The sequence below is a fragment of the Argiope bruennichi genome, chromosome 6, assembly GCF_947563725.1.
Source record: "Argiope bruennichi chromosome 6, qqArgBrue1.1, whole genome shotgun sequence".
Taxonomy (NCBI): domain Eukaryota; kingdom Metazoa; phylum Arthropoda; class Arachnida; order Araneae; family Araneidae; genus Argiope; species Argiope bruennichi.
In genome coordinates, this window is record NC_079156.1 from 41,032,547 (window position 1) to 41,052,071 (window position 19,525).

The 19,525-nt window shown below is 31.8% G+C and overlaps 1 protein-coding gene across 2 annotated transcripts in view; it reads right to left on the minus strand.

Annotated features, from left to right (window-relative positions):
- The window catches only part of LOC129971495 (transmembrane protease serine 2-like), a 121,847-nt gene that overhangs the window by 46,719 nt on the left and 55,603 nt on the right, over positions 1-19,525 (minus strand). The window lies entirely within an intron of this gene.

A 19,525-nucleotide genomic window follows, 5' to 3' on the forward strand; every position in this document is an offset into this window, starting at 1 on the left:
TTCATTTATTTTAATAAGAATTCTTTTTTTTAAATTTAGCTTGCTCCTTTTCTATTGAGCGGTTTCCGAGTTCTCTAGAATTCTTTTAATGAAAAAATTCCACTTTAATTTTTTTGAAGAATTTCTGAGGAACTCTTTTTGTTTCATGAGAATGCTTCAAAAATACTTCACATTTTTCTCTTCTTACGTCTTCTTTTATTTAGTGATTAAAAGTAGAAGAAAGTCTGAAACCTGTTCATTGTTTACAGGATCAGACGAGATATTCTTTTATTCTGTGTTTTTCCCTTTCAGTCAAAGAGCTTTTATAAGTTTCTAGAGTTTCATTTCTCATTTGATGAGCATAAATTTAATGTTGGCATATTTTTTTTCATTATCAAAGATCATAGAATATCTTTATTTAGTTAAAATGTAACACTTGTTTCATTCTTTCAGTCTGTGTGAGTAATGTTTTCTCCAGACAATCATTTTTTGAAAATAATCGTTGAATTGTTAAAATACATATACATTAGGAATATTTTTGTATTTATTTATAAGAAAACGTTTTTAATATATTATATTTAATACATTTTTTTATTTATTATAATTTATTTATTTTCAAATTTTGACTTGACGAAGAATGTTTGTTCCATAAAATGTTAACAAACATAGAAAACATTTTTACATCTTTAGTTTTATTTTATCGGAGTATTTTCTTCTCTAACCATGTAGTGGACGGAAGCAAATATATCTTATCGCCAGCAGCGAAAAGTTTTCCTCATTTAAAGGACAGAAGTTTTCTTTTTCAGCGATTAAAAACACAACATTTTTCTTTGAGGAATGGAAGCGCTAAGAGGGAATCTGCACAAAATTGCTGATGTATTTAAATATCAAGTGAAAAATTAAATAAATTAAATAATTAACTAAGGCATTAAAATATTTAGGATGCTAGAGTTGTCGATGTCAATGCATGAGACATTCATACAGTGAAAATTTATCCTTTTTCAAAATTATTCGTCTTGAAAATGTTTTATAAAGCATTATATATTTAAATATGTGCCAGACGATAGTTAAAATTTTTTTTTGGAAACCTTGGAAACAATTTCTGAATGTAGACAATAAGGCGAAACAAAAACAACTCAAAATAAAAATCGTAGTTCCATTTTGTTTTAGCTTAAAAATACAGACTCATTAACTATGAACCATATAAACTAATAGTATGAGTACTTGAGTATTAAAATTATTAATAGGCAAATTATATAAGTATATATATACAGTGGCTCAAAAAATTGAGAGTACACCTTACGTTTGTTTGATAAATGTGACTTTCAATATAAATAACAGATTACCGGGAAGTGCAAACATGTTTTTATTTTTACACATAACAAATGATTTAATTTAGAGTAAAAATAAAGAAAAATCGACGAAACACTTCTAAATTGAAAAGTTTCAGAAGCATTTTAAATAAACATACGCAGAATTTTGCCTCAAAAATTTGAGAATACACCACTGAAATTTTTGCAATATCACGCATAGAAACAAAGTGTCACTATTAAGTTTATGTCATTTGGCTCTAATAATGGCCTCTAAACGTCGTGGTACCAATTCAACAAATTTTTGGTGGTATCTGAAGATATTTTATTCCATTCTTCTTGCAACACTTGTTTTAAATAGGTTTGTTTCGAATTCTATGTTTTTGGACCACTGCTTCGAGTGTGGCTCACCGATAATTAATAGTATTGATGTCGGGGTACTGTGGTGGTGTGTGTAACTGCTGTTTACAATGAAAAAGACACCACATTTTGACGTTAAGAGCTTTCTGTTTGGGGTCGTTGTCCTTCTGGAAAATGGAATTTCCATCTAAACCCAAATTTTTAACATTTTCCTTTAGATTGCGGCGACCATATGGCTCATCCAACTTGTTGCAGAACTTTTCAAGTCATAGGCAGAAGTGTAAGTGCTGAAACTGTGCGAAATGCCATTAGACAAGCTGAATATAAAAGTCGCATTATTAAAGAGAAACCGTTCATCAGCTTGCAAATTCAGAAAAGGCATTTGAAGTTTGCAAAAACTCATCAGTTGAAGACCAATAACTCTTGGAAGAACGCTATAATGAAAGAAAACAACATTTTTGGCATTGACAGTCATCGTTCTATATGGAGAAAGCCTAATACTGCTTTGGATCCAAAAAATTGACGTCCTACAGGTAAACATGGTGGTGACTAAGTCATGAATTAAGGTTGCATGGCTTCATCCGGGGTAGGAAATTTAATTCTTATACAATCATTTTAAATCATATGGTTTACTTGGATATACTTCGCAGTAATCTAAAGGAAAGTGCTAAAAATTTGGGTTTAGATGGAAATTTCCTTTTCCAGTAGGACATCGACCCGAAACAGAATGCTCCTAACGTCAAAATGTGGTGTCTTTTTCATTGTAAACAGCAGTTACAGACACTACCTCAGTACCCCGACATCAACGCCATCAAATATTCGTTGGTCATACTCGAAAAAGTGACTCAAAAACACAAAATTAAAAGCAAAACCTATTTAAAACAAGTGTTGCAAGAAGAATGGGATAAAATATCTTTAGATACCGCCAAAAATTGGTCGAGTCGGTACCATGACGTTTAGAAGCCATTATTAGAGCCAAAAGACATGCAACTTAACAGTGATACTTTGTTTCTATGAGTGATATTGCAAAAATTTCATTGGTGTACTCTCAATTTTTTGAGGCAAAAATCTGAGTATGTTTATTTAAAATGCTTCTGAAATTTTTGAATTTAGATGTTTTTTGTTGATTTTTCTTTATTTTTACTCCAAATTAAACCGTTATGTGTAAAAATAAAAACATGTTTACTCTTCTCGGTCATGTGTTATTTATATTGAAAGTCGGATTTATCAAATAAAAGTAAGGTGTACTCTCAATTTTTTGAGCCACTGTATATATATTAATAAGACTGGTTTTTTACAATTTATAACAAACGATTTTTTAGAAGAAAAGAGATATGCGATAAATGTTTAGTCTAACGATCTAACAAAGTGTATGTTTTATGCTGAGTTCAAAGATTTCTACCGAGACAAAATTAAAAAACCCAGCTGCGTATTATTGATTAATAATTATACATGTTCCATATCTAGAATTAATAAAACAAAATGGTGTATATTAATTTTTTTTTGCGACGGAATAAAGTTTAAAAAAATGTGTCATTCAGTACTGTTGGGGGATATTGTAAATCCAAACAATCAAAATTTTCAAAGCTCTGCAAACGTTTTGTTCATTGTTTAACACTTGTTGGTTTTTCAGAAAAATAAAATTCTAATGAGGGCAAAATGGTGAAATTAGTTCTTGAAAACCAAATATAAAAACTCGTTAATCATCAAGCAATATTAAACTTAAAAATTTTGTTAAAAATTAATTAATAATATTAATGTTTAATGTTCTTTTAAATATTCTATGTTTGGGATATTACACATTTAATGTTAATTCAATAAATTATTTCGAAAGACCTAGTTAGAATCAGAATTTTATTTCACCTTTTCGTATTCCGTACCGATAAAAATAATTTAAATATCATATCTTTATGAAATTAATTTGTTCTTTTGCAATTTAAAATTAGTTAGCTTACAATTGAGAAGTATCGTTTTCCCCGTCAATTACAAAAAAAAGTTTTTCTCATTATTTGTTGAAGGATAAACTTATTATTTCGTTTTCTGAGATTATTTCGCCATTCTTATCATTGCGTTCTTCTTTTTCAAAAATAAGAGAAACAAAATAGAAGTGATACAATTATTGGAAAGTTATCTTGAAATAATTGAAAATAAGGCTGCATACAGAAAAGTTTTGATAAGAGTAAGAATTAAATCTATCTCTTTGATGGTTTTAAAAATTATAAGCCGAAAACTATTTTTAATTTTGAAAATTATTATTCTGTTCACCGACATAAAATGAACTTTTTCCTAGAACTCAACAGCGTCTTCGTATCGTATTCTTATCGCTAGTATTCATATTATATTCAACACTAAAAAAAATTGCTTTCAAAACTTCTAATGAATAGAAATTCGTCTCTGTTCTTTTATCAAAGGAAAAACTTTTTCATCCGGAAAATTACATTTTATAGCTTTTTATTTTTTATAAAGACGTTTTTATTTTTTTCTCTACTTGGTTTGTCATATTCATTTATTTTCTACGAAGTGTCTCTTCTTTTGATTTAGTTTCCTCATTTTATATTGAGTGGTTTGAGTTTCCGAATTCTTTGGAATTCTTTTAATGAAACAAAACGAAAAAAAAAAAAAAAAGATCGTCCATGTTTTTTTTTGTGAAGAATTTCTTCGGAACTTTTTTTGTTTTATGAAAATACTTCCCATTTTTCTATCCATTGTTTCTTTTTATTCGGTGATTAAAATAGGAAGAATGTTTCAAAAACTTTTCGTTGCTTACAGAAAGCGTCAAAAAGTAGGAAAAAAATGACAGCTGTTTTTTATATTTTAATTGATTTGTTTTATTTTTTCCACTTCCATTTTAGGAGCTTCTAATGTTTTTGAAGTGTTTTGTTTCATTTTATGAGTGGAAATCAAACAGTTAAGTCTCACTCAACAATCAAAGATTGTACAATGTTTTTTTAGATTAAATGTGGTTCTCGTAGAATATTCCTTTATTTTTTTTAAAATTCGGAAATAATATATTTTTGTACTTTTTTTCTGAGTTTAGTTTGTATTAGGGGTAAGGAATTTCAAGAAGACATAATACTTCTGAACTCTTTTTAATGAACAAATCATCTATTACCGATATTCATACCGATGCTGAAAAAATGGATTATTAGGGTAATAGATAACACAGTATTAAGAAAAAAGAAAATATGAGAACCCTCAAAGAGAAGATTGGTTACCTCAATATTTTTTGTTTTTTTTATAATTTGAGCCTTTACATGTGGTAATTTTAATACAACTAATATATTCAAGTTTAAGAAAATTAACGAGTATCATATTATTAACTCAATCAAAAATTAAATTTGTTAACAAAATCATTATAATTAAGTATAGTGCTAACAAAGCTCTTAAACTAATCAACTTTACAAACTAAATCCCTCACTGTGTTCATTGCATAGATAAAATTAATAAGCTAATTTTCGAAAAGATGCTCCTTCAAACTTTGTTTGCGGAAATTTGATTGGATAAAGATTTATCGTTAGAGTGGATGATAAGATAACATCCTAAGTGGAAGAGCTGTATGGAAATTAATAGATTTTTATATTATAATACTCTACAGAATAAAAGACCTCTAACTACTGTATAGTTGAGATACTACGGTGCTGTGGTAGCCATGGGCTTTTTAAACCCCTTTCACTGTAACCATGTGTTTTTTTTTTAACCTACGCAATATAGAGCAGCTGTGCCTCCAGACATAGCTTTTGTTCCCTCTAATTATTTTAGAATAATTTAGTTGTAATTAGATAAAAATGATAATTATATTTTTGAATTATTTTAACAAAGACAGTGAAATTAAGAAGTATTTACTTTTAATCAAGTTTAATTAAAATTTGAGTTTTAAAATATTTTTTTAGTTTTATTTACTGCAGTCCTTATTTATAAGATCGCAGCTGCTGTTAAACAATAAAAATCATGAAAGTATAAGGTATACATATTACGTATGCTAATACATATTAAGGGATGCCTTTGCATTGATTTATGAAAAAATTCATAAATAGATAATTTGAATTAACTTGTAATTATCTTATAATTAAGTTATATTTAACTTTTTGTTTATAATAATGACTCTAATTATCATTAATTATTATTGTTTTTTTTATTTATCTTTACATTTTATTTATCTTTACATTTTCCCTCAATAGAATAAACATTTAAAATCTATGTTTCAAAGAATTATATTTTCTGGAACTCACCATCTTCTCACCAAAAAATGTAAAAAAAAAAAAAAAAAAAAAAAAAACCGAATATGCTTTTTTTACTGCGAATTTTTACCGCAAAAATTCATGCTCTATTAAAAACTTGATTTTTGTTTTATGTACAAAAAGAGATATAATGCTTTTTTCTGAATTTTTCATGATGGCTGAAAATGAAAATAAATTACATTAGATTGTTGATAGAACTAAAAAATGCAGGGGGTTTCAAAATGGAAGCAACACAAATGAATACAAGAATCATTATTAATAAGGTGTAGGGCTACTTTTTGTAATACTGCCGGTATCCGTCTGGGAATCGAACCCTACAAATGCTGAATAGTGTTTAGAAGAATATTGTATCATTATTCATGGAGATATTGTGAAAGTTCCAGGAAAGAAGCTGGCGGGGGATATCGATACTGGATTGAACATTCTAAAATACACCATTATGTTTTCGATTATATTGAGGTGAAGGGGGGGTTGGGGGGGAGTTTGCGGACCAAGATAGATGTTTCCCTTCTCTATTCATCAGGCCACGATTGGAAAAGTTTCGCTGCATGAAACTTAAGCATTATCATCTTGGAAAATTACACATCCTGCAGGAAAGAAAGTTTGAAACATAGGATGAACTTGGGCAGCTAAAGTTTCTCTATACATCTTCCCACAGATCTTTCCATTAAGACTTACAATTCCGCCATCAGAAAACCACTACACCCTTGCCGTTGTTATGGCAGATCCACTTCCGTGTCAGACAGTTGGAAGAAGACAATCACGATCATATGCTTGTGCAGATGTCCCCCAAAAGTGTACCAGTCCTATTGTGGGGAAAAGTGCGAAAGATGATTCATTTGATCGTATAATTATCTTCCACTTATCAATCAATCAACTAGATTTTGTGGTTATTGCAGTACTGTAGAAGACGTTTGACATTAACATCTCTGATATGCTGCATGGGAATTGCTACTTTGTCATAAATGTTCAGTTTATGAAATGACTCCTAATTGTAATTATTGACACAATGCATACTATGAAACATAAAACACTATGTTTCTTCGTATACTATGCTACGAAGCATAAAAACGTTCTAAAAATAAAAGTGCGAGCAGCCGTGATGTTCATAGATTTATTCAATTTCTACAATTTTTATTCTTGGAGAAGGTAGATAACCTCTTTTGAAAGAAGTGAAGAATAGTGTGCCCCCCGAGTTTGTCGCCAATATGGCAACCCATCGGAACGCTCTTCCAGCAATCCTAATGCTGTTTTGTTTACTACTTTTTACAATGTTTGAGTTGTACATGAACTACAACTATATTATGAAAAATGTTAAATTAAAAATATTAAAAAAATATCGATTAAAGATTTTAATTTTGTTCTTTATCATAATTTTAAATGTTTATTAAATAAAGAAAGTTAAGCTTGTAATTAAAAGTTATTTTCTTCTTTCTTTTTTTTAAATGTGAATACGAACAGAAAATATTTATTCTTTTGCAATTTTTAATTGTCAGTATGAGCTTTAAAAAATCGTCTGAATTCTTACTTTACGAAATCGTCTGCATTCTCACTTTGAAAGACAGCTGCAATGGAATTCTTCGCAGTTCTCGTAATTCTTTTGGTGTTCTAACGGTTGGTTTCTTTCATAATTTGTTATGTTGGCAATTGTGCAAGAATGGATGTCGGGTAAATGGGATGGGACACAGTATTTAGAACCTGCAGAATGTATGATGGGTGAGGGAAATATATATTTACGAGTTGATGAAATTAGGAAAGGATGCTTGTTTGAAATTTTGTATGGAGAACGGTTTGATATCGAACAGGCAGAATGGATGAAGGGTGAGTGGAATATATTATTTTTACGAGTTGATGAAGTTGGGAAAAGAATGTTTGTTTGAAATGTTGTATGGAGAATGTTCCGATTGCTTCTTTCTCCGTACTTTCCTTTCTTTTGATTATATACTGTTCCTGTTATCCACACAGTCCTTATGTTTAATGTGCTAGCGAAGCTACTAGGTTCCCGCTCCCGCTGCTAGTGAAGCCGTAGGATTTTTTTTAAGTTAAAAAATTCTGGAAAATTAAGTCTGGAAAAAAGAAGCAATACAGTACACTCCCGATTATCCGCGGAATTGGGTGGCGCGGCCGCCGAGGATAACAAAAATCGCGGATAATCCGAAAAAAGCTAAAAATGGGTACAGCAAAAGAGAAAACAATCATTCCAACTTTGAAAAATCGTTTTATTTACAGTAAAACGTAAAATAAACAGCAGGAAATGTTTAACTAACGCATAATATTTTAGTATATCACTCAAAACTAACCTAAAATGTGCAACAGAAAAGTGCTTTGTACTTACGAGAAGAGTCAAGGATACACAGAAAAATTAATACATACGTACTGTTTTAATACTGTAATGTATTATGTAATTACAAAAGAATAACTGTAAAACTGCACCTTTTTGAAGAAATCAGTCATTTGTGTTTGCTTCTTGCTTTGGAAGCATTTTCTCTTTGCTTGGAAGCAAAAAAAAAAAAAAAAAAAAAAAAAAAGACTTAGTGTGGCATGCGCGGATAATCCACTCCGCGGATAATCGGGAGTCTACTGTATCAGTAAAAAGTCCTAATTATATAGCGAGAAATGGTAGTCGTAACTGTTCCGCGAATGAATTTGTTTATTTTGTCCGCCATCTTTATTGGCGACTTGGCATTGTTGGCACAGCAAGGGGCACTCTAAAATTCACTTTTACCCCTCTTATTTTAGAGCGTATGTGAGAAAGTTTCGGAGAGATCTGCCCATTTATTTGAACTTGCATCCAATATATGCCCTTCTGTAATGCATTAAGACAATCCAACCTTTGATACGCGGGCCTGTAAGCGTACAAGTTAGATCAGTTAGGAACATGCGAATATAAAAACAAATAATAGTGGGAAACAAAAAGTATAAGACATTAAAATGTAAACAAATTATAGAATATTATTTTCTAATGTCGTAAAAACGAAACTAGAATTTGTTCGAAAGCGTTAGTTCTGGGTGTCGATTCCCAGGTAGCACATACTGTTGTACAATATCATACATTATTGTTCGATATTATATTATACCTTTTAATATAATACAATATTGCGAATATTGTTTTACATCATACAATATTGTATGTGTGTTACTATGGTTGAAAAAGAAATAGATAGTAGTGTTTGAGTAATAAAATATTGATGTCTTTCATGAACTCGAAATTGATGATGGTAGTGGGAAATTTGGTTTTAATCATATGTTAATAACAAATATCGTAGCCATAGCGAAGAGATTGCATTATCTCCATTTTACTCTATTTTCTAAAACTCAGCTTCTTAGAGGAAGCAGAATAATTACATTGAAATTGTCTTCCATTTGAATAAGTGACTAACATGATAATTATTGAGTTTTATTATAAATTAAAGCGAAATTAATGCTATTTTCATTTGTTTAGACTTAAAAATAATGCTAAAATTTAAAAAAAAAATGGAATAAATTCGAAAATTAAATATGTTAGTCGGTGGTGAATTAACCTCACCAATGTTATTAAGTTAATTGGGATCATTTGATTCGTAGGCACACCTTAACACTTATTTGGTTTATTTTCTGTTGTTGTTGTTTGTTATGGCACTTGCCATGGACAAGCCCGTTTCTACGAAGACAGCGATTTTAAGCCGGTGGGGGAGCATCTTTTGTTTTTATAGTAGCGCCATCTAGGGCCAAAAGAACGACTTAGCTACACACACATCACAACCCTTTTTACGGGGCGGGACTTCATTCACTCATTTTATTCACTCATTCACAGATCGTAATTTATACCTGAATCAGAGAACGATCATCCCTGATCCAGTACCTCAGTGGTAATACTCTCGACATGGAGAACTTTGTGACCACGACAGATTTATACGCGCGTCAGCCACCAAGCATGCGGGGAATCTTCGGCCGGCGGGGTTCGAACTTGCAACCTAAGGGACGCGAATCCAACGCTTTACCAACCAGGCTATAACGACCTGGTTTATTTTCTTTACTACCTAATTAGATGAGACACATTGAATTTGGCATAATAATCATTAATGTTTTTTGACACTCTGTTTCAAAAGAGAATCCATGGAATACTTGAAATATTTACATATACCACATAAATATTGTATTAAATTATAACATTCATAAATGTTTTCTGTTAAAAGTGTGTAAATGCAGAAAATAGATGCACTCATAGCGTGCGGGCAATGAATTAATGTTATTAATTAAAACATCGCTGTGTAAAGGCATGTTTGGGAGGAGGTACTCAAAAGAAAAAACACTAATCAAGGAGAATGGTGCAGTATTTATCAATTCCAAATCATTTTTTATGGAATTATAACTTTTATGAACTATTTGATAGTTTTTTTTAAGAATGTAAAGACGCAAAAGAATCGGAGCACACATTGCATAAAGGCATAGCAGCTAAGGAGTTACATTATTGATAAAAATCTATCTTTTGCAAAAACATGATTGGAATATGATAATCACAATAGAGGGTACTCAAAAATAAAAGTTTAATCAATAGTCCGGAGCAAAATAAAGGTTAGAAGCTTCTGTGTAAAAATACAGCAACTTTAAACAGATCTAGCAAAATAATTTGGTATAGGAATTTAAAAATTGTGGAATTCTTTGGTCAATATTTTTACAAAACTAATCACAGCCTTAGAAAGGGGTAATGTAATAAACTTATTTTCTCTATCAAAGTAAGTCCAAACATTCTGAAGGAACACCACTACTTGCAAAAAAGAACTAAGTGATCCTCGCTTTCTGATTCGCCCATAATCTTTCTAATCCGATGATTCCCGCTCGCAACCCGACCCGTCCCTTTCATGGACCTCACGTGCTTGGTAATCCGCAAGACGTCAAAGAAGACCGTCTTCTGATCATCTTTTACCTTTTTACCCATTCCGGGTCAGAAAAGCCTCAATCACGGACGGTATTACCCGGCGACGTGCCCGGGGTGCGGGGAGCTCGGATTTCCCTTCGGATCAACACCTCCGGTTTGTTGGACGTCAGAGCGACTTTGCGGGATGGAAATAAATTAGAAAATAAGTTGAACCGGAAGGGGGAATGTAAGTGGTAATGGATCGTCTGAGGAGCTGGAAAATTTACTGTTTCAGAATGGCAATATCTTTCAAAAGCAACATGTGTTCGTGAGTTTGATAAAGAATAAGATTCTTGGCGCGACCTTCCAGCATTGTTATGTGGAGTAGTCAAATATAAAATTCATAGAGTAATTTTTTTATCTGGGGCAAGGCAGTGCCCCCGCCAAGTCGAGCAAAAACAAGCGGCACGGCCGTACCATTCTTTTCTCGAAGCAGTTCAGGCCATTTTCGACTCCCTATAACTTTGTTATGGATAATACTTGGCAATCGCACTAAACAATCTAATTTTATATAATAATTAGATTGTTTAGTGCGATTGCCCAGTCAATCTGTTTATTTAAACCATAAAAGATTTTTAATATTGATATGGTCACTATAAGATGTTGTTAGGTTAGCTAATTACGTAATAAGACAGAAAGAACCTTAAGTAGAGACTGAATAAATTGACCGACTTGGTATTACATGGATCTCACAACTTTTTACGATAGAAGAACTGAGTTGCGAGACTTGGTTTTTTTTACACGTTATGTTTTTGATGGAATTTTACTTTTTGTATATCAGGAATATGATAATCAAGCTATCTTTGGAAAAACAGCAACCTGACTTTGTTATTTAGATAACTTTCCTGATTCTTTTTTCATTTAAAAAAATCTTTTGAAAACTGAGAATCAGGGAGATTTATTTGCAATCTGTCTACAGATTCAGGAAATCAGGTGCTGAGATATGTGGTAATATTCTATTAATCTATGAACTATACTCTAATCAAATGCAATCTGGTATTTGGTTTTATCCTCAAAGGCTAGATCTACATCAAGTTTTAAATGAAATTCTGAGACGGAGAATCCTTTTGTGTACTTGTGAACACGATAATTCAACACATTAATGAACTAAAAAGATGAAATCTGGCATATAATTTTATAAACAGAATTCTATATTCCTATCAAATTCTGAACCAAAACCGCTCAACGGTTAACTGAAAATAGACACAAGTTAGAAATTGAAATCTGATATGTGGTCTTGAGAGGAAAATAGTAATAGGTTTGTACCAAATTATCCATGTAAACCATAAAAAGATCCAAAATGCATATACTTTATCTTCCTTACATGACCTAAACCAAACAGATACCGTTAGTTAAAAGATTGAACAAAAAAACTCGATATACCGTGGAAAATTATAGAAATTTCGAACCTAATTGGTATAAACAAATGACATATTAACCTTTTAGGTGTAATTATTGGCTGACATTCGCCATGTGTTTGATATAAATGCAAAATTATAAATATAACTTACAAAAGAATCCATCCCATTCTATATTTCAGAAAAGTTGCTGTTCAGCATTTCTATCAGATGACGTCACCTTAAGATGGCGCTACTAATTTATTCTTTGGTTTCTTACTTTTAATTAATTAATCTGGCGCCGCAAAGATTCGCAAGAATATCGTTTGGTGTTCTAGAGCTTTTTTTTCAGTTTAATATCCATGCTCTTATAATACGAAACTTTTGTTTAATTTTTAACAACATTTTGTATATTTTATAACTGCACTCTTAACGAATTGCGTTTCTAAACGAATGAATAAACATGTTGTAAATATTAGAATGTTGTAAATATCAAGCTGCATTATGTTCATTGGATTTTACTTCATACAATAGCTTCCTTAATATTTTAGTAATAGATTTTGGATTGAGTTAATTGTTACTATTTATTTGTTAGTGTCAAATCAAAAAAGCAAATTCTCGGTTTGAAAAATTCAGAAAACAAGATTCCCATTTTAGAGAAAATCTTGGGAACGAAACTAATGAAATTCTAGGGAAGCAGTTAAAGACATCGTTATTGTATCCCAATAGGTGCAGGAAACCAGTGTAATTAAGGAATTAAAGTGGTTTTAAATGGGTGGGAATTAATTTTACGAATTTGGTCAAATACACACATACATACATATACACGCACATGCATACATATATACTTTTAACCAATTAATGCGTTCGATGTGTAAACATCTTAATCTAAATCTTTATTTTGGCACGGTCGATGTGTATTTTTTGTCGAATGAAAATGAAGTCTTATTCGTAACCATTTGTATTACGTTCTATATGTGTATGCGTCATCGCTTGATTTTAGAAAGGAGAGTCTTTTAAAAATAAATTCCGCGGTTAACAGGTTAAAAATAAAGATAGAACAAATACGTACCTAAAAATTATTTTACTATGTTATTTTTTGACTAAGAGTTCTAATTTCTTTTATATGTTTTTATTAATACATTTATACAGGCTTTTTTAATGTCGAAATAAATATACAGGGTGGTTATAATTAAACTCCCCCTATAAATAGCATCCTACAACGCAATCGGGTGAACGGATTGCAAGGAAATTTGGTAAATAGACTCTATACGAGATAATGTCCACCAGAGGGCGCCTTTACCAGAAAAACATTAAATTTAACACAATGAATGACCAAAACGGAATACAGAAACAATATCAACAATCCATAACAAGAATTATGAGTAATAAAATGAAAAAAAATCGGTAAAAACTGGAAACATCATAACGCTTCATGTGCGAAGCATCACAACTGTTGAACACATTGTCCATCAACTTGAAATTTGACAGGTGAATGAGGGTGATCACTTGGAGCACCTTTCCCTACATCATCCTGACACGATTAACAACTGCGCCTCTTTTGCAATTTCGTCCTTGTTTCTGCAAACTGAACTGTTTTCTTTATTTTTTTCTCAAACAGCGTACTGTTATTATTTTTTTACCTTTACTTAATGTGGTTCGATGACAAGGTGATCAGAAACCAGTCAATAAATGTTAATATTGTTCCTGTATTTCGGTTTGGTCGTTTATTGTGTTAAAATTAATGTTTTCCCGGAAAAGGCGCCCTCTGGTGGACATGTTGGAACTAATTTTTTTTTTTTTTTTTTTTGAAATTTTGTGAGCACATCTCGTGTATAGTCTGTGCATTTCATAGCAATCCGTTCACCCGTTTGCGCTGTAGGATGCTGTTTATAGGGGAAGTATAATTATTACCACCTTGTATTTTTTGTGTACAAGTTATTATTGCTATATAGTAAAGTTTAAATTCTCATTACGACATATTCATTTTACTATATTTTGAACTAGAAACTTGAGAAACTCATTTAAATTTTAATAAAGTTAACTTTGAAAATAACGATTATTTTTTATTTAACCCAGAAGATCAACGAATCAAATAATATAATTCTTTATACAATGCCATACAGATAAATGAAATATTGCAGTGTTTCTGAAGTCTAAACAATTCATAAATATTATATAATATTTGCTCATTAGATGCGCAAACAAATCGCAAATTTTTCCATAAATAGTTTATCCACTTCACGCATATTTTCCTTCCCAAAGTGGTAACACTCCACTGACAAAAATCAGAACAGACAATTATCGACATTTTTTGAATAATGAACGCCGCTTTGTCCTTTAAGATAACGACGCCTCGTAAGATTCTTCGACTGTAATGACATCAAAGATAAATCTTCCCTCTCTTATCGGAAACTTTATTAGGAGTATAAAGTCTCTGCCGATGAGAAAATACGGCAGCAGGCCTCTTCAAACTCGGATGTTCGCATAGAAGAGCCTTTTCAGAATGAATTCTTGACTCTCATGTGATTTCTTCAATGGAAAAGCAAATTGGTGTTAAGAGGCGTAATCCCATTAAGATGAAAGGAAGCATTTACATCTCAGGGCCACTTTTGCTGCACAAGAGAGTCCGCTACCGTCAATTATTTCGTGCGTTGAATTCGAGAGGAATGCCGAGGCCAAATTAGATTGGAGAGGGGGAAGCTTTTCAGATTTAGATTGTATAGTAAAAAAAAAATAATAATAATCGTAAAAGCTTTAAGAGGGATGATTGCTATCCCATTTCGAAAGTACTGATAACAATAGTGGAGTAAAATTTCGAGATTAAAATTTCAAGTAATTGATAATACTAATATGCGGTGGCGGATTTTCGTAAGGGGGAATGCCGAGGACTGTTTGGTTGATGGGTAGGGGTGGAGGGAATGCAAGAAGATGTTTTTAAAAAAATATCATTAGCTAATTGCCAAATAAACAAATTTGTAAAATGTACAAATGCAAAACTTTAAAAATAGGAATTTTATGAATTATGAAGAGTAATATCCGTACTTTCTACTTTCTCGTATACGTAGTACAAAATATATAATCGACAAAAAATTTGAACTCTCCCTGTTTAAGACTCTCCTGAGTTCGAAAAATACATTTTTTGAAAATTGTCCTTCTGTCTTTTTGTCTATGACATAGAAAACTGAAAAACGCTTCGAACTGGACCGGTGAAATTTGGTATATGGTCTTTACACCAAATCTGCAGATTTCTATCAAATTTTGAGTGAAATCTTTTCAGAGGAAATCCGTCTGTCTGGCCGTACGAATATATGTTATCACGATAATTACAAAATGAAAACAGCTATACCGATCCAATTCGGTACCCAGATTTAAATTCTATAATGTTAGTATAGATGAACACAAATTTAACATCTATATTATGGGTTGACTGGCTGTCTTTCTGTACTTTCAGAAATATGTAAAAGCGATAATTCAAAGACGTAATGACCTAAATATATTAATTTTTGTAAACTGCACTTGTAACCACAACTGTAGTTTTGTGTTAAATTTTTGTTTCAATCGGTTGGGGAAAACGTGTCTGAAACAGTAATTCGATTCTCGGATACTACAGTGCGCGAAAAAAGTATAAGGACAACATGTAATTGCATGAAAATATGCTTTATTTCCATTTCACCTAAATGAACTTTTTATATTTCTTACTTCTGCTGCATAATTTTGTGATAACACTTATAACACATAAAAAACATAATTTAGCTTCAAAATATTGATTTTACAAAATTTAACATTAAATGAAATACGGAAAAAATTATAAGGACATGTTGTAAAATACTTAAAAAATGTTTCAATAATCAAGAAAACTACCTTTATTTTCAATCACTTGAATAAAACGAGAGGTCATAGATCCTGAAAGATCTTTTAAAATGTCCACAGATATTTTTTCCCAAGCGTCTTTGATAGCGACGACTAGATCTTGTGTACATTGATACTGTGTGCCGTTTTTATAAACTTCTCGGGCTAGAAGTTCCCATAAGTTTTCGATTGGATTAAGATCGGGACTTCTCGCCGGCCAATCAAGTAAATTTACAGAATTAGCTTCAAACCAGAGTTTTGCACTCGTAGAAACGTGTATCGAAGCATTATCCTGCTGAAAAATACAGTCCCCTGAAGTAATTAGTGGCGCTTCAGGTAACAAACTTTCTCCTAACATATCAACATACCTGTTCGAATTCAATTTACGGTTGATAAATTCAAATGGAGTGGTTCCATATGCCGCAAAAGCGCTCCATACCATAATATTGACGCCTGGAAAACACTTCCTTTGTCTTTCGCAGATCATACCAAACATAACGAAAACGATCAGGTCCATCAAGATTGAACTTTTTTTCGTCCGAAAAAATTACATCAGCCCACTTTTGACCAAGAGAAATGTATTTTTTGGCAAAGTAAACTCTTCTTTTCTTATGATGATTTGTAAGAGGGGGGCGTGACGCTAATTTCCCATAAGAAACTTGAGGATGTTTACTCAAAACATTTTAAACAGTCCTTGTTGAGCATGGTAAACTCAAATTTTGTCTAACTTCATTTGCAGTTTCTCTTCTCTCGCAAGCTCTCCTTACAATCATTCTTTTTTGTCGACGAGTGAGAATTTCTGGTCTCCCAGTTCGCTTTTTCATACCATACATCCCAGGAGTTTTTAGAAAATTATAAACCACCGTTTTAGATCTCTTGATTCTTTTTGAAATTTTCCATCCACTTAATCCACATTCTCGAAAAGCAACAATTTTTCCTTTTTCAGAGTCAGAAAGTAGAGTTCCTTTGGGCATCGTTTAAAAATTCACACTGAAAGTCGCCGAGTGGGAAATTTTTTTCGCAAATAAATCTTTTAACTCGGAATTGTCATTTTATGCTTTCAAATATGCAAATTTTTAAATAATTACTGGAGAAAAAGCAATGTCCTTATACTTTTTTCCGTTTTCATTTAGGTTTAAAAATCAAAATTTAAATTTTTAGCAGATTTAAAATTGAAAATTTTAATTACTTTAAGCATGGAATATTTTAGTTTTACTTCTATTTTTGCTGCAAAAATTTGCATACGATTCTGTAAACAGGGCTTCTAGATTTGGCGATTTTTCGCGTGTCCTTATAATTTTTTCGGGCACTGTATTAACCTCATGCCAGAGAGATTAATCGCCAAATAACTCACGATAGATTCAATAAAAATGCTAAATTTACGCCAAAAAAGTATTTCTAGAGCGCCAATGCAATATAAGGCGTTCTCTGGCATGACAAACTTATCAGAGAGTATGCGTATTTATTTTGGCGAGATTACGCCAGCTGGTTTAAATTTAATTACACCAGCTGGTTTAAATTTAATTACTCAAGTATCAACCAGTTTCATTACGTTTACTTTGAATAATATATTATAAGAAATTGTATATAGTTAAATAATATGGCATGCAAATGCGAATCTTAATCATAACTCATAAATCTAGTTAAAATACAGATGATAGTTTGTGCTGACGCTCTATAGGCTGGACTGTTTGACCAAGAATATCAAATTTGGCATACATATAATTTAGAGGGTGGGAATGTGTCGCTGGAAGCACTTTTTTGAAATTTTAATTAACTAAAGAATAAGGTAGACTTTAATGTTTTTTTCGTGATAATTTCAAAAGATATTTCCTTATAAAAATGAATTTTTACACCATTTTGAAGTCCAAAAAATTATATTTTCAATTATATCAATTAAGTTGCTGTAAACGTCTTTAGTCTAGATTTAATTTTTTAAGCATGTTTTTTCACAACAGTAAAAATATTATTGTGAAAGAAACTAAAATCACCTTCATTGTTCAATCAATTATTTATCGCGTGGTTTTCTTCTTCAATGAAAGCTAGAAAAGGAACCTGTTTAATATCTATAGTTTGTAGAACGAATTAAAGTTAATTTACCCTAAATTTAGAAAATAGACAAAACGAACTTAATAGTTCTATGATGTAATGGAACTGGTCTCCATTTGGAAAGTTCGTATGTACAATGGATAGAATATATACAAGACTATTCAAATAACAGAACTTTAATGTCTGAAAACTTGATGGAATAATGGACATGAAGTTTTAATTAAATGCTAATATAATCGATACAAAGAATAAATATAATCGATATCTCCGGCAAACCAATTGGTCGCCAAAAAGTAGCAAGTAAATAAATAAACAAAAGCATATGAATTGTTACAAAGTTGCTGAAATAAAAAAAAAATCAACCTAAAATAAATATTAAACTTGTTAATTAAGCTAAAAATGCTTTGAAATGTGGAACTAAATTGTTCAAAAAGAGGAGATACATCATGTCATCAATTGTCGAGGGGGTGCAAAATGCCTAAATCGGCCTCTGCCGATTATGATGCTGGTACATACATGCATATACAGGTACCCAGTCCTGCTGAGTTTCTTTTAATTGTATTAAGGATCCATTTTGAAGCAACACGATGATGCACTTCCCAATCCTTAACCGCAATTAGATATGACGAGAACAGCAACCAAAGCCGCCATCCCCCTTTGAGACTGTCACACCACATCAACAGGAGGAAATTTTATTTATGGCAACAGATTTAGCGTGATTCAGGTTTACATACACTTTGGAACGTTTGTGAAATCGGGACTCTAACCTTCTGGCCCAGGAGCTAAGATATTACATTAAGTCAACGTGGCCTTTAAATCTTGTGAAGAAGTATTTATTAATCCCGGGGTGGGAATGCTGAGTCATGGTAACTCCGTTTCTTATTTAAACTAAGACCTCCCCCGCACTGCTGTAGGGAGAGGAAAAACGCCTACTGATCCTTTGACTGCTAAATGCTCAAAGTGGAAGCATTTCAAGTGAGCTGCATGAAGTCGGCAGTAATAATCGTTGGAGATTGAACTGATGGCTGGCAATGGACACACATATACTGGTCGTTTTTGCTGGACGCATATAGGCGCCCATAGCAGTCAAACAGTTAATTATATTTTCTGCGGATCCTGAAGTGGTTGAGGACCGAGCATCATTCTTATTTGAGTTATCATGTTTAAATGTATGTGAAGGCACAGAGCAATAGGAGATAGATTTGGTTCAAATTCTAATGCGGATCTATACTTTAGATAGTAAAATAGTGCATTAAATTACATCCATCTAGCTCTTTGAGGTTTATGATTATCATGTTCACTTAGAATCGTATAGAGAAACAAAAAGTTCCTGTTCAAAACTTGATAGTAATATATAAATTTGGTACAAAGATTACTTACCAAATTTCATCAGCTTAGATCAAAGCGTTTTCGAGTTATCATGCTCAAAGACAGACATAATTCTAAAAATGTGTTTTTTTTTGGCAGTGGGGTCTAAACGTGACGATTCGTCAAAAATTTTTA